The sequence below is a fragment of the Cinclus cinclus genome, chromosome 14 (assembly GCF_963662255.1).
Source record: "Cinclus cinclus chromosome 14, bCinCin1.1, whole genome shotgun sequence".
NCBI lineage: Eukaryota > Metazoa > Chordata > Aves > Passeriformes > Cinclidae > Cinclus > Cinclus cinclus.
The window spans coordinates 10,997,550-11,014,592 of NC_085059.1; the positions used below are offsets into that span (position 1 = coordinate 10,997,550).

Here is a 17,043-nt window from a genome sequence, read left to right on the forward strand (position 1 = left end):
TAGTGCCAAGCGCCTGTGCAGGGCTTGCGTTTGTGGTGTCCTTAAATAAGGGAAGACTTGAATCCTGCCTAACTGAATGTGTATTTATATGATTGAAGACTTTACTGTCCTTTTAAAAACATCCCATTTTTCAATGGCTTACTCTTGTTAGACAATTAGAACGTGCAGATTTGGTTAGCAGTCTGGAGGATTCAGGTAGCATTATGGGAGGATAAAGAGAATGATGCAGAGAAATCTATGGAGTGGTATTTCAGCATGGAAATGAATCAGTGTTTAGGAACAAAGACCCCATTTACTACAGAGATTGTATACTGTTTTTTTCCTTAAGATCTTAAAACTTGGATTCTGGCTTAAAATGTGTCTGGTGGTTTTCTGTTTGTGATTCTGCTCAATGCTGTAGCTCTTCTCAAGAATTTCAGTCGTGATCACTACCAAGTCTTTGTATCAGATATTTTTTCATTTCAGAGTTGCTCTAGTTTTGAGATTTGTCATTAAACAGATGATTTATAAAAAACTTACAGCTCTGTGCTGCAGGGAGCTGGGACTGCAGAGAGACATGCGTTCAAACAAATAAATAAATTAAAGCAGAAAGGGGTGGGGGGATGCCCCAAAAGCTGGAAGTAGGTCAGGTTTTCCCCCCAACCTGGGGCTGGGTGGGCAGGGCTGCGCAGCGTGGGCTGCAGTCCCCCGGGATCTGTGCTGCTGCCGCGCTCATTGGCGGCACAGCTACAGGGATGATGTCATCTGCACTTAAAGGCAAAACTAGGAGGAAATAGAATTTCGTTCCCATTATTGAGCTGGTGTTTACAGTAGTTGTAAAATACAGCATCTGTGCCAAAATCTGTGCTGGATTGGTTTTGCTGCACAGTGCAGCAGGATGAATCTGGGAGGTGGAGATCTGCCCGGAGAGCTGTTGGGGCAAGCAGGCAGGGAGAGGGTTCTTCCAACTGCATGGGTTCTTTTCTCCTTGATATGAATTGTGATTATTCTAACCATAATGGAGGTAACACCACATGGAAGTATTTGGATGTTCATTGCTGCTGAGGATTTATCACTGTAGCATTACAGACATTCAAGATGCTTCTAAATACAATTTTCTGAATTATTATAAAAGAGGCAATAATACAGTTGTGTCTAAGATGACGCTCACATATCCAGTCTATTGTTTAGTATTAAAAAAGCGGTGAAAGAAACAGCTATTTGTGTAGCTGTGTAGTGCTTTGTAAAAATCTAAAGTAGTTAGAATGTTTTCAGCTTTTAAAAATCAAATAGGCTTTGTGTTTGCAAATTTTGCAAGCTCGGGATTGAAGATCAGATTGTCCTTTATCTTTAAATACAAATTCAACCCAGTAATAGTTATGGACTCTGGTTGCATTTATTATTTTTATTGTTTGATAAGAGGTTGAGTAAATTCAGACGTTGATGCCAATTTTTTCCTTTTAGGATAACTTTGAGAGGCACCAGAGGAAGGGCTTTCTTGGTTAAGGTGCAACTCTCATCCTAGGTGTTGGACTTGGTGATCCTTGTATGCTCCAGATATTCTGTGTTTCTATAATTTGGGTTATACACTGGGAAGACTCCAAGATGATTGCTGAGGAGCTGTTGGTGTGAGATGGAGAGTGGTGCCCTGTTGGTACAACTTGGCTTCAAAAATGTGAGAATCTCTTTCCCCATGTCCCTTGGCACAGTAGATGAAAAAGAGTTTTCTGTGGATTTCTCAAACTGACTGATTCAATATTCAAAAAGAAGCAAGCAAACAAGACAAAAAAGGCTTTTTTTGCCCTCACTGCCAGCAGACCCCCATTGGCAGCTCTGTTTGTGCACAGGAGGTACAGCCATCTTGGCTAGTTTTGGATTTGGAGAACTACCCTCGAGTCTGTTGTGGTGACAAAAATTCTTCCCAAAAAGAGGAAAATGGTAACAGTGAGTGCCCCTTCTTGCAGATGAAGTAAATTATCCAGAGACCAAAATAATGGCTTTAACAGAACCAGCACCCTCTGTCTCCTTGCCTGTCTCCTCCCTCCTTTCCTGCCTTGTGCAGTAGCAGAAGTCATTTGCCTTCTAGGAAGGAAAAACATCATGGCAGACCTGGCTCAGAGGTGTGGGATCTCAAAGATCCTTCCTTGAAGCATCTCTCCAGCATACTGGGCTGCCATCCAATACTCTTAAGCTCCTTTCAAATATATCAGGTTTTAGTTGCAAAAAGATTATAGTACCAAATTGACTACTGCAGAATTAAGACAAATTGGGTTGGAAGTAGAATTGGTCTTGATTGAGTGGGAAAAAAATCCCACCCCCCAAAACTTTTAAAAAGTGTTTCAAAACCATTAAAATTATGAGGATTATAAACCTCACTTTTTAATAAGAAATTTGCTTCTCATTCTGGATAAAATTTCGGTTTTGTGTAGGATGAGATAAAAGTGTTGAATATCTAGTGTTACACATATATAAAAACATTTTTTTTTTATTGTGAGCCAATGGTATGTGTATCTGTGTGCATGTGAGTGGCTGTAGGTATTTATTTTGCTTATTTCTAAATTCGAATGCAGAGATGAAAAATAATCCACCTAAATGCTGCTGAAAGTGTTAGTAGATACTGACACTTAATTAATTGTTTAATAAAAAAATTAGAAATATGTGATTAATAAAAAAAAATTAGAAAAAGGAAAATAATCAGAGTTTCAGCACATCCCTGAATAGATATAAAATGATACAAAGTCTGATGTGAAGTGGGGTGTTTGCTGAGCAGTTGTACTGATATGTGTGTTTATATTAGGTCAATAAAGATGCTCTGTTGGCTGCATCTGCAGATCCAGTAGCCAATTGATCTAATGCAGTTTCTAAAGGCTTTCTATACAGGTGATGTCATCCTTTTAGCTCCATTCCCCTCCCACTCTCTTTCCTCCTTATTAGATATTTCATCTTGCTGCGGAGCATCCAATCGATGGGAGCTTCTCCTGAGGGAGCTGCTGAGAAGCAAGCAAAGATAGTAGGGAATTAGGACTCCAGCAGTCAGCCTTTCTGTAGCTATGGACGTCCTGTTTTGTTGGCATTACAGAAATGTTTTAATTGGAAAAGCTAGGCATGGATTAGTCGTGCTATCTGACTGATGCATTAGAATACTAAGCAACACTGCAGAGTTGTAAACGGCATAAAAAAAAAAGGTGGGGGGGGGCAAAAGAGAAAAGGGTTTGTATTGCAGAGGCTTTTAATACGTTCCACAGTGCAAACCTGTTAGAGCATATATCCTGGAGCTACAGCCCGGATGCGAATTCAGTTTCTTCAGTTATGATGGACGTGAGTATAAAGAAGAAACTTTAATATCCTAGGGTGTGGGATTCCTGGATGGTAGCCTGAGATGCTGAAAAACCGTTGCAAAATTTCGTCTACAATATTAGTATGAAGTTTCTGAAAAGTGGACCTGAAAATAAGTCACTTGTAAATGCATTTTAGAAGAGAAAAAAAATTGAAGTATTCATACCTTGCTTTTTAATGTATTGTTGCTTTAACCTGTAGTTTTAATCCATTTCTGAATTAATTCAATTTAAGCAGCCCCTTTTGGGTGCATACCTCTTGCCTGGAGGAACGTATAGATACTTGTATTTGAGAAGCTAGGAAACATTTTGATTTGAATTTATGTACTTGTTAAAACTGGAACATTTTTATAGGAATTGCTGATGCTGCTGCTGCTAACTCCCTGCAATACTGAAAACTCCTCAGATCTAGTGGAAGCTGTAATCGAATTCAGTGTGAAATCCAAGCCTGAGAAGTTGCATATATGTACATTGCTGCTTTATGATTTTTAAAGAGAAAGCAGAAGGGATTTTTCTCAATTTTCCCCCTGTGGCTTTTATTTGAGAAAGGAAACTTTTTTTCCCAGCCTAAGAAATGGCTTTTCTTGTTCGATGTTACGCCAACTGCCTACAGCCCTGGGCCTCCAAAGTAAGTAAGATTTTTTCTGTGCTGCATTTCTGTGACATATATTGACAGTGCTGGTGCTAGCCGTTTATTCCCTTCTCATCCCAGCAGCATGCTGGGTTGAAGGTACTGGAATCCTGGCTGTGCATGAATTATTCTTGTAGAATCATTTGTAAACAGAAAGGGGGGGACCTAGAAATCATGGAATTGTTCTATATACCAATAGCTTAAAAATTATCAGGAAGTATTAAAAAAAGCCATTTGCTTATGAAATGTGTTAAGCTTGTTTTTTGGCCTATAAATATGAAGTATATATGAAGCCTATGAATATTATGGAAGTGTAACATTTTTATGACTGGTGGCATATTTTGCTAACTTGAAAATACTGGTATCCAAACCCACTGATGTTTTAATTTTCAAGCTGTACTGCTTGTTTCCTTTGTGCACCAGTAAGGAATTGGTTAATTATTTAGCTGAAGTGTGTAATTGCAATTAGCTTTAAAGGACACACATTTTTTTTTGTGTCTGAAAATGCAGTATTTCTGTGAAACTGGGGAGGGAGGTGTGTTTCTTTTAAATGGCATAATGAAAGCTGGAACATTCGAACAAACCCACCTTTGAGATAAAAGCCTTTAAAGAAATTAAAAATACAATATTTATGAGACTCTTACTGTTTGGTATGCTCAGTCAGACAATTACCTGAGTTTCTGGTATTTTATTAAGGCTACTGTCAAGAAGTAGTCACCTAAAACACAGGAACTGCCTTATTAACCTGGGGCCAGGCATATATTAATTATTATTTCTTTACTATAATTTTGTATTTACTGGGTGGAAAAAAAGACTTTAACTTTCTGGCATTTGGCGGCAGTGGTCAAAAGTGCTCATGGTAGCGTGAGATGCAGCATTAACTTTGGAGTGGGGGATCGTTCTTGACTTTGGTCCCTAAAAGTTCAGAGTGTCAATGACATGATGGAGTGTAAAGGCACAGGGAGAAGCCAGCTGAGTGTGTGGACTCCCTGTCTGGGCTGATTTTCCCTGTTTGGTTATTATGGCTGCTGCAGTGTAAAGGGAAGCTCGTTGTGTATGGGGGCAAAAGCTGTGGACTGTGGGGTTTCCTTGTGTGGATGCCAAAACCAGTGTAGAAATGTGTGGATGGATGTGTGGCTTTGGCTGTTTCATGTGTGCTGAGCCCACCCCTTCATCATCAGGTGAAGTGGAGCTGCAGGTACTTGTGGTCTTGGATGGGGGCTGGTCACTGTGTACTCAGACAGGTGATTGTGGCTCCTCACCCTGGAGTTCCTGCTGGCAAATCCTGGCCTGTTTGTATTATCATCCATGCCCCAGTGTCCGTGTAGACTCTTTCTTCCTTTCCTGCTCTACAGACATTAATTATGAAAGGCTGAGTTTACTTAAGCTTGACTTACCTGCACTGCCCTTATTCAGAGGGTTTGACTGTTGTAATACTGCTTAAAAACTTGGAATACGTTAGTCACTTTGGTACTTCTGCTGGGATTGTGCTCTCCACAGAGTTTGGGCTGAAGTGAGAAACCACAGAAAAGCCTGTGCTCAAATAAGGGCTTCATAAGGGTAAAAGAGTAATATAAAAACAAGTTTTTTTGACCCCTATGTTAGCTTTGTGGACAATATCCAGTGGATTGCTGCTCTGCCAGCCAAGCTATTTTTCACTTAGTTGCTATTTTTAAAGGAAATGGTATAAAATGTTAGGAAGGGGAAAGTTTATGGTTTTTTTTTTAATGGTTTATGAGAACCCATTAACTGGTTTTGCAGTCCATAGCTAACAGTTCTTTACCTTTAAAGCCACAAAAGATAAAGCACTTCTATTCCTTTCTGAAAAAGCCCACAAGCCCCCCCAAAACTCCTACAGCCCCCAGTCCCCAAAATTTTGAAGGGATCTCTTCATGCTGTTCAGTAACTCTGAGGAGAATTGTGCATAGGATTAAGGAAACTGATGAGCTGAATCAGATCCGAGTTTGTTCCGTTTTGTTCCGTTTAGCTGAGCTTTGTACTAAAAATCTGTTTCTGTGACAAGCTTTTTACAATAATACATAATACAGCAAATAAGTAATGTCAGAATTTTAAACATGTAACTTTAGAACTTGAAAATGTCGAGTATTTTGTGATACTGGAACTTAGATTTATGTAGATCTGTGCCGGTATTGTTTTAATCAGTTGCTTTTAAACTGGTATAGGACAGTAGTCTGAAAATGGGCTGTTGACTTGGTTGTAATTACAGATGTTTGGATGTGACAGTGTGATGATCCATGGATTGAATCAGAGCAAGATGAAGTCATATTTCTTATGACTAATCATAAAGGTAGGCTTTTGTGAAGGTAGAACACTTCTGAAGGTTAACCTTAGCCTAGGGAGGTTAACTGGTGTAGCTGTGGAGGAAAAAGGAGCCAGCCTTAGGAGCTCTGTCAGCACCTGGAAGACATTCTCCAAATACAAGGTGTCTCTGAGTACTGGTCCACTGGTCCACACCAGTTTCCATAGCACACACTGGTTAGTGCTGCACTCATCCTCATCCCCCAGAGACTCCATGGCTTTTGGTTTCTGAAAGAAAGGGTTCAGAGTAGACTTTTGTTTAACAATCAGTGCATTCTATTTCCCTGCATCAAGAGCTGTAAAAGGAGGATGAACAGCGGGACAAAACAGTGAATGTGTTTCTGCAGTGCCCTTTCAGTCAGGTTCTTGTGGAGATCATCGTATTTCTCAGGACATGCTGATAATTGGAAACATATCCAAGAGAGATCACCCTCTCCTTGGCAGGAAGAGATGATGGCCGTTCTCTGTCATTTGCATCTGGAGGAACCAGTAGAGGGGCAGAACTGCACATTGTAAGGGATGGTCTCTACCCTGGGGACCGTGCCCTTTCTGGAATGCTAGACTGTGGAAGATGAGATAAATAGATGCAGGCATTTGTAAGGAAACATGGTGAGGATGATAAGCAGCAAGGAGTGTGGTGAACAGTGATCAAAGCCATGCCAGCTGTCAAGCCACTGTGACTCTGGAAGAGGATGAGGGAAGATGGAGGACTTTGCACCACGTTTTTGGAGATCTGTTTCCACAGGCTGGTTGTATTGGCAACGACAAGAGACATTCAACTTACATTAAACAAAAGTCCTGTGATACCTTTGCAGTACTTTAAACAAACAAACAAAAAAAATTCACAAGTATCGCAGCAAGATTTTGGTTGTCTTTGTAATTCTGATCGTAACTCTCTCTGTTCAGTTGTCTGTGATGCACTTTGTGGTGCTGGACTCTTAACTGTAACTGTGCTATTAAGTCATTATGAAGGAGCGCTCTAAAATTAACGATTTAGATGTAGAGGGTTTTTCTGTAATAAAAATTTCATGCACATCGTAGGAATTTTCCAAGCCTGAAATGTACCCACAGTTACTGTGTTTGTGAAGCGTGAGAGTTCGATGGGAGGAGTATGGAGTGATTGGATAGTGTTTCTATAGAGGATATTTAAAAGGGATGCTTTTTGAGATGTTGTACTTTTTATACAAGAGTTTTTGAATTAACTTTTAAGGGTTTAATTTTTTTTTCCTAAAGCAAAATCATTTAATTCAATATTCCAGATGCAAACTTATCATATGGCATTAGACAGTAATTTATTTTCTCTAGGCTTCTGTGCTTTTCTATTTCTGCTGTTTAGATAAAATCTAATAATGTGAAGCATAATAATGATACATTTGCTCTGTAAAAGTTTGTGTTTGGGTTAGAGCAGAAGACTGAGCAAGAGTCATATTTCAGTCCCATTCCTATTTCTGGTATTGTCCCAGAGAGATGTGGTATAATTTTTGGTTATTTGTAACTAAAATCAGTGTAACCTCATCTTCTGATTCCAAAGGGCATCAGTTTGATCTCCAGGATCTTGAGGTGAAGCCTTCATGCAATTAAAGACTTAATTTCAGTTCCTTAGAAGAAAAACAGATTTGATAGTGTGTCCTTGATTTGATTTGATGTTATCCTTATCTTTGCTAACATGCTTACATGGAAAGTAGCCCCAGTAGTATGAATTTTAAATGTTCTCAGAGCAAGTGGAGTAACTGGTCCTTGGCTTTAATTTTTCAGTTAGTTTTGATGAGGTCTTTCTCTTCCCCTTGGTCCTGCCTCTCCCACTAGTCTCTCTGTCTGTGGCTCTAGCTTCCAGTCCAGCTTGCAGCATTACAGAGCTGGACCCTGTCACCCCTTAGAGTGATGGCTCTCTGAGCTCCTCTCCTGGCTCCTCATGGTTCTCTTCCCACCGGGGAACTTTGTATTGCATGGTTTAGCCCTGTTTGGAATTTTTGGAGTTTCAGCCAACTCCTCAGATTATTCATAGTCTCTCCTACCCTATATTTTCTGATCCTTTCCCCCTTCATCCACTGCTCGGAAGGATTGCTTTGATTCTTCATGTTATTTGTAGGAGCACAGCCTCTTGATTCCTCACTGCTGTGATCCCTGAGCTCTTGGAGAGCAAGGACTTGGACTGACAAATGACAATTTTTCTTACACTTAGATACAAGTTTTAACTCTGCTTTCTGTAACTACTTGCAGGATACTTTTTGTAAAACTTCTTAAATGCATTTTTTTTGCTTTTTAGTTTACGATTAAAACAGTTTAGTATGAGCTATGTTGCCATTTATTCTAGAAAGCTTGGATTTTCTTATACTCTGGTGTATAATATGTTGAAGTTCAGTGCACGTTGTGCTACTTTTCAACAGAAAAAGTCTTTTCATAAGACTATTATTTTTATGGGAAGTTAGCTCTTAATATGCAAATAGACACCTATCTATTAATTTATTTCCTCCTAGACTTTGGTTTAAACCTGCTTTGTTAGAATTCTCCTTACAGCCGGAGCCTAGGTTGGAACCACCCTGTTTTGCCCCTCTTGCTTCCATGAATGCATTTCTTGATGAATACAGAAAATAAACGTGGAAGCACCAATGGAAGATTGTGCTTTTTTTTTTTTTTTTTGCATGTACAGTATCTGAGGGCCTCCTCACACAGGTCCTGGCTCAGAGGCAATGCTGACAGCATCAGCAGGCTCACCATACTCCCATGTCCTTGGAGCCCTGCTAGGTGCATCTCCAGGGCTGGTTGTCACCTGCATGTCATTACTGTGACATGGGGTTGTAGCAGCCTGAGGACATGTAAAGAGGGATTGTCATCCTGCTGTATTTTACCAATCTGTGCATCCAGGAGTTGATAAATTATTTAATCGACAAAGCTCGATGTAGATGTGGAATTTTCTGTGCCTTGCAGTACTGGCTTAGGATGAGAGTTCTCAAATGTCAGGCTGCTGGAGTTCCTGGGCTCCTTGTAGAACTCAGAGCATCACTAATCTCTGTCAGACTTTGTTTTCTACTGTAGTTATTTAGACAAGGTGCTTTTTACTATTTTATTCATTTTCAGTGGTAAGAGCAAAGAGTAAAATTTGAACACTTCACACTGAAAATAAGTCTTTTTGAACATTCCTGTTCCATATTCGAAATAAAAACACAAGTCTTGGCATTTTTAAAAATGTTACTTTGTGAATGGACCAGAGAAGAGTTGATCTTAATAAAGTTAAATTTTTTGCAACCATCAATTATGTTTACTTGCTGGATATTCTCTTTATAATGGAGCTCCCATCAATACTGGTACAGTTTTTTGTGGATTAATTTTCAGACCCACTTCTCCTGAGACGTTTGCGTGTCAGATACTTAGCATTATTGTGAGTTAAGGAATAGTAGTAATCTATAATTTAGACATATGAAAACCAAATTAAAATTGCATTACATGTGTGGTTTAAGGCAACATCAGAATTTAGGCTGAAATTCTGTCCTCATGTCACCTTACTGTAACTATGGAAATGTAATACTTCAGAGAATTTTAATTTCTATGGGCTATAGGAGCCACAAAGATCAAAAAGCTCTTGGCTACCAGAGGCATAGAACAGCCTCTAGGGATTATTAATTCTTCTAGATGATTTTTTGTGTGTTATGTGTGCTTTTTTTACTTTTTTGTAAGCCTGGAGATATTTTAGGAAGGCTTCATGAATAGTTTTTGAGGCTCTCGAGGCTGTCATGAATGATGTCAGTTTGGTCCTTATTTCTTTGAGATTCATATATGCAGTAGTGATAAAACCAGATAGTGAATTGAAACATGTTTTGAAATACATATTGTAATGAGGCTTGTGTAGCTGGACAGGGACTGAGGGTTTTTTTTCATCATGTTATTGAAGGACACAGGATTTTATCTGGACCTGTGGGGGGAAAAGCCAGAACTCGTTGGTGCTTTTTCAAAAGCTAAAGAAATCTGGTTTTGTGCCTCTGGAGACCCAGAGGTCTCTATGGTCTTTAAGGGGAAAATGTTTTTGTTTGCATTAAGTCTGAGGACTGATGTTAGCATGGGAATTCAGCTGGGCTCCTCCTTTCTGTGGACATCTCAGTGGCCTCTCTTTGTATGTCAGAGAAGCAACTTTGTCCTCTCCCATTAACACAGCTCTAAGTGTGTTTTGAACTGGAGGAGAATTGTAGTTTGTATGCAAAAGGTTAATATAAAGCAGAGTTAATTTATACAAATCCTTGTGAAAAAGGTTACCGAAAATTCTACAGAATAATTTCAGAGAAGTCATCTTAGTGGTTTCTTGTTGATTTACTGGCAGGATATATGAGATGATTAAAATAATTTACTGATGCCAAGAAAAAACATCCAAGAGGTTTGTTCCTTTTGCATTTCTTAGATGGAATGAATGGAATGGAGGAGAGCAAAAAGTGGGACATAGAAAGAATTGCAGGTGAGAGACTGCTGTCAGTGGGAGTGAGCGGTGTTGCTCTTGTTTCTGTATGTTGTAGAGAGGAAAAATAGAACAAATTAAATAAATTAGTTATCTTGTGTAAATGAACAAGCTGATGATGGAAACACAAGCACGTGGTGAGACCAGCAAAGCAACTTGCAAATAAGATGGTGGAATGTAGCATTTGCTGAAGAACTAGAAAGGTGTTGAATCAAGGGTATCAAAGAGAAAATGGTGTTTGAAGGGGCTGGAAGGATATGGTCACTGAAAGGGGAGAGGTGGGAGCTGGAGAAGTCCTGTTTTTGAGAACTGGGGTTCTGTTCAGCTCTTTGATTGTGTGGTCTTTTTAGTTTGGCAATGTAGTTTAATTTTTACAACATAAGGCGAACATATTTGGAGGGTTGTTTTGACTGGCTTCTTGTGACAGTCCAGGCTTTCTGTGTCATCTGAGAAAGGAAAATTGCTGTCCTTAAACCACTTGGGTATGATGGAGGCTGAGCAGGAGTGTTTCTTAAGGCTCAGAGTTTACCCAGTGTCATCACAGTTAATGCTCGGAGTGTGTGTTAATGGGTTCCAGCTTACAACAGTGAAAACCTCTTAATGGAAAACATCAATAAACAAAATGCTCAATAAGTGTGCCTTAAAATTGGGACTGTTTGTCTCATAGAGCTGGTTTTCACAGTGAGGTGGCTGAGTTGGGGTGACCCAACAGCCATATGTGTGCCCTGACACCACAGGACTGTTCTGCACTTGTTCTCGGGTGTTTTATGGAAAACAAATCCTGTGTTGTTTCTGAATATTAGTCTTGCTGGCAACATTTCAGGGAACTTCAGAAAAGCAAGTAGGGTATAAGGTTACTGACAATCTGTAACACCAAGGACGGAAAATTTGCTTATACAGCCTGGAAAAGGACAGACTGTTCTCTCTGAGGCTGATGCTTCTGCTGTGTCCAGACTGCATCGATTGATTGTAAGCATTCATATGGGCTCCTAAAAAAACTAATTAAAAATTTTGCTATCAAGTATTAAAGTGTCAAAGAAAGGGGCAAACCTTTTGATTACTTATTGACCATTTTCTTTCCATTAATTTGAATTTGGAATGGATCAGAAGAATTCAGTGGGTTGTGCTTCTATTTATTAGTTTTTTTCCTCATGATGAGTCCTTTGGCCACTGTCCTTATTGTGGGATCTTTCTGAATATGTTGAATAAACATACAATTTACAGATTAAAACACAGTGATGAAGTTTCTTCTACACATAAGAAAAAGCAATTCATAGGTCTTCTGTCCCTCTCTCAAGACTATTTTGCAGATTCATGTTGTCTGTGCCTTTTCAGCATGTGTTTTTTGGTTATCCAAAGTGTAACAGTAAACACTGATACTTACTTTCAAAAGTTGTGGCACAAAGGCACAGATAAAGCTTTTCCTTGGGGCAAAGATACCAGCAAATCCTAAAGTAAATCACTATGGAAATAAAGGATGAAGAGCATGGTCTCTGCCAGAAGAGGTTCTATTGATTCCTTTCTCTGAAAGAAAATGGGGAGTAGAAAAGAAAAATGTCTCAGTTTGGCCAGTCTGTGACAAAACTTAACTTCTGACTTCTGTGATTGCCTTTCTCTCTATTTAAACTCTGCAATGACTTTCTATAGCTGTTATTATTAGAAAACCCTTCAAAGGGAGCACATGAAGGGAGGTTGTCCTCAGACTGACCATCACTTCTGGTGTCCTTTTCAGACACTTTGATGGGCGGTGATCTTGTCAAAGGTCATGTCATTTGCTCTGTTGGACAGAGCATGTGCAGTCTTGAAAATCTGTTATAGCAAAATCAGATCTTAATTTAATTCCCAAGTATTCTGTGTGACTTCACTGCTGAGAGTAAATGGTGTTTACGTGGGAAGTAAATGTCACTGCAGACACACTGTCCTTGGTCTGCTGGCCTGTGAGTTGGATCAGAGCTTATACTCTGATTAATTTCAAAATTACAGACATGAGACTTGGTGTAGATACAAAGCCAAAATTTTACTCACCCTTGTTCAACTTTGTACCATTCTTGCTGGAGAACAGTGGGAAAGCTCCGCTGTCTCGGGGAGAAGCAATCATATCATTATTCTTCTCTTGTTACCAAACTACTTTTATAAAGTCAGTAATTCTGTATAAAACCAAGATGTCCTGATGTCTGTGAAACAAATAAAAATAATAAAAAAATAACTCCTTTTAAGTAAACTTTGTATAATGTAATAGGAGAAAGGAGAGGTTTGGGGCTTGCAGAGGTTTTTGGAATTTCTCTGGTTTGGCAGCAGGAGTGCTGTTGCCCCTTGCAGGGCTGCTAGGTGGCTGCATCCATGAAATCAATGGAAAAAGCTAAGATCCTGGTGGACCATTGGAGTCTTCACTTCAGGTTTTCAAGGCTGTGGGGAGAATTTAGTTTTTTGTGCATTTCATTTTTTATTAAATCTTTCTCAGTGCTGGCTTTTACCACTCCCATGTCCTCTCCCCCCACCTTCTCTCCTTCCTGGCTGAGGTGACTGGCCGTGGCTGTGTCCTGGCAAATGAGATGGGATCAGCCTGTGAGTCCTCTTTGAAAATTTCAAATTCCTTTAACAAAAACAAGTCCAGGCTGCTGGTGCTTCTGGGTTTGTGTGGCATGGCAGGCTGGTGCTACCATTAGGATGAGCTTCTGAAGGATTTAGTCTTGTTTCCTCTCCTTTTTTTCTCTTGCAGTTTGCAATACTGCTTTAAAAATTCCTTGTTGATCCAGGATTTTTTGGTGTAATCACCAGCTGTGTTTTCCTGGCTCAGTGGGGGTGCAGAGCCATAGGTTGGTGTGCTGACGATAACTCCTATTTTCTTAACTTTCTGGTACAGTTTTGAACTGCAGTGTGGTATTTCAGTGGGGGGTTTGTTCCTAAATATCCCTTTGTTGGGAAAGGTCATTCACAAGGATGTGCTGGCACTGATGCTGGGACAGGCTGTGCCAGCATGTCAGATGCACTCATATGGCAATCCTAGATTATCCCTTCAAGTGAAAAAATGAAATTGTTGTGGTTTAAAGTGGCATCTAAGTAGTCTGTTGTAGTGTTTATCAGAATGTGGTGGATATTTTGGGTTTTCCTATCTGGAGGGTGCTGGAACACACAATTAGCCAGAAGATATTGCAGGTAGAAACATTTGCATGTCTAATATGGGCATAGTTGAACATTGCTATGTGGATGTTGTTTCCCAGTGCAGGATTTTTCAAGATACTGATGGTGTTTTAACAAGAGTTTCTAAGTTTCAGAAAAAAAAGTCTTAGTCACCAGTAGTTAAGACAATTTTATGTCACTTCCAGCAACTTCCCTGCCACAACCAGCAAGAGCTTTGCATGTCTGCTGTCATGTTGGTACAGAAACATTCTCTCTGTGTCTTGCTGCCTAGTGAGCTCTGCAAGAAAAAGCAATGACTTTGGGTAATAAAAATGGTATACAAAAGACAGGAGCTCTCATTTATTTTTGGAGATGGAGTAGAGTAGAGTAGGACTAGAGTACTTTAAAGGTCACTTGTCTCAAATAAACCTTATCTCTCTCTCGAATTTAAAGAGATACTGTGATGTTTCCTTGCATCTAACTTGCGCTAAATTTCATTTGCAAGAATATATTGCAGAGTCCTGCAAGAGTGTCATATATACCCATTGCTTTATAGGTGATGGAAGTGAAGGGGAGTGCTGGCAGGGGGATTGAAGAGCAGTTTTGATTAATTAGCTGTTTAGAAATACTCCTTTGGGAAGGCTGGCAGTGCTTTGAGTTGGTCATCAGTGGGTTTTTGTGAAAATGACACATAACCTGATATAACAAATATCCTCTTTATTTTGAGAGCTATGTCTTGTTCCATCAGTACTTAGAATTACAGAATCACAGAATGGCTTGTGCTGGAAGGGACCTAAAAGTTCATCTTTACCCAAGCCCCTGCCATGGGCAGGGACACCTTCCACTAGACCAGGTGGAGCCCCACTTCTCAGTCTAGGTACAGAAAACAGTGTTCATCACAAAAATCTTAAAATTTCAAATAAATTAGAGAAGACAAATTGTATGTGGCAGTGTGTATGTGTGGGTGCTGGGATGTCTTTGGGCGAGAACAGGCTGTGACAGTGTCATTTGTTGGTAAAGAGAAGCACCTGTCATTGTTCTCCTGGGAAATCCTTCAAAATTGGTTCTACTCTTGGTCCTGCTTACTGTTTTACTGGAACTGTTTTGAAGGTTTGATAATCTTGATAGAAAGGAGCTTAGATTTCCTTGTGTCTATGTTACCACGGTCAGCATGGGATTTGATCATGGACAAAAAGATTGGAATTGAAGTCAGAACTGTTTTTGGAGTAGGGAGGTTATAAAGGCTGAAGAGTTTGCAGCAAACCTGTGGTCTTTAAGCTAGAGGCAGTGAATCCATGTGGGCTAATTTGTTCTGTAATTTCCTAAAACTCCTGGATGTTTCTGTTCCACTGACCTTCATCATTCCAAGAGCTGCCAGCTGCCTTGCCCTGTCCATTTGCCAGTGAGTGGCACAGTGCTGGTGGATGTGACCTCCCTGGGAAGTGGTGCTTTACCGTGCTGGGTTGTGTCTGGGAGCGTGGCTGGAGTGCTGCAGGGTGCTCCAGGAGCCAGGGTTACCCTGCTCCTCAGGAACACCTGAGTGCTGCCACAGCACAGGAACATCCTCCATCCACACTGCAGGTGTCAGCAGTGAAACGGTGGTGCCTTGACCAATGTCCAGGTGTCCAAGGCTTTGAAGGAGAATGTGATGCTTCCTGCCTCGTGCCCATTGGAAGCGGAGCCTGGAGAGTGCTCCTCTGTGTGTGGCACAGAAATGGGTTCTGTAGGCAATGTGCCACTTGGATTCCAAAAGTAACCAGCCAGTGCCCCAGACCAGAATTAAATCAGAAACAAATCTCAAGTTCACTATTGCATATTTTGTTGTAGTTGAGAGGTCACATCTTGGTGTATATCAGCTCTTCCCCACGTGCTCACAGAGAGGTTTCCTGTTGGCCACTGGATTAAATTTTGTCACCTGAGTCCTTGACCTTTTTGCTGTTCTCAAATCTTGGAAATAAGTATTTTCAGCCTGTAAAACTTTTTCTAGTGGTTAAACACAGACTTTAAAGAGTTGTGTTTCCTTTGTATTTAGATCAAGTTCACTGCAGCTTAAGTTCCCTAACCCTCATTCTGTTGACCCCCTTTCTTCCCCCTACTACTTGGATGGGGTTTTTTTGTGTAGTTTCTGGGATTTTTGCAACCTTTTGCTTTTCAGACTTTATTGCTTACATGTGACCATAGATATAAGTTTACAGGTTGGATATTTTATATTTTCTTTTGTTAGGAAAAAACAAAGCTAAAGATTAGGATAGTGAGGAAGAGTAATGTTTTCTTTCATAGCCCTTTTCATGGATTATTGTGTTTGAGTAGTGACTGCCAATGAGAACGTCATTGGGAGTTGCAAGGGATGCAAGATTCTCCCATGCTCCTCATCCAAATTTGGATAGTAAAGTTATTTTGCATTTGTCAGAGGGTCTCTACTTTCTTTCGTTGAGTGTGGGGAAGGTTTGGTTCCTGAAAAGATAAGGTGGTGCCGCCTGTATTTTGAGAAAATACATGGACTGGTATTTGGTGAAGTACTTCTCCTGTGTGCTCTTCAATTAATGGACATGGAATTGTGATGCTTAATCAAAACCTGTTTATCACTTCTCTTAAGTTTAGTCAGTATTTATAAAGTTGATACCAGTTGAAGAGTATTTTCCAGTACTGTCCTTTAATTTGTAGGACTGAATATCTAGAAGTTGACATGACTGCGTGGAATTTGGTTTGTTTTACAGAATAAATATTTTTATTTTGATGACAACAGTTGATGCTGGTGAAGTAGTTTTGGACTTTTTCTGCATCAGAACTTTTTTTTAAAAAGAAATAGTATATAACTTGTATAATTTAAAAATTATAAAAGCACATAGAGAATCTATGATTCGTTGATACGATGTGCTTTTCATATAGTTGGGTATAATTTGTAAAAATTTTAAATAGTAAATTTTAATATTTTAAAGTAAGTATATGTGACAAAAAGTAAACAAGTAGCTGAATTAAAGGACTGTTTATTTGACAGTATCCCATCCAGCTCTGAGTCTTTAAAAGCTACTGCTGGTTTTTTTTCAGTAGAAAGAATATGTTTGTGAACTTGAAGTTATGCACTAAAATTTAGATATCTGCACATATGTTCATTTACAGATAAATTTATAAAATACAGGTCCTGTTGTACATAGCTGTACCCAAAATGCATAGTATTATTTCTGTGTTCTCGTTTCTTTAAAGAAAATTCAAAG

At 39.6% G+C, this 17,043-nt stretch overlaps 1 protein-coding gene across 4 annotated transcripts in view; it reads left to right on the forward strand.

Annotated features, from left to right (window-relative positions):
- Positions 1 to 17,043, forward strand: part of RAPGEF6 (Rap guanine nucleotide exchange factor 6) — a 125,274-nt gene that overhangs the window by 59,372 nt on the left and 48,859 nt on the right. The window lies entirely within an intron of this gene.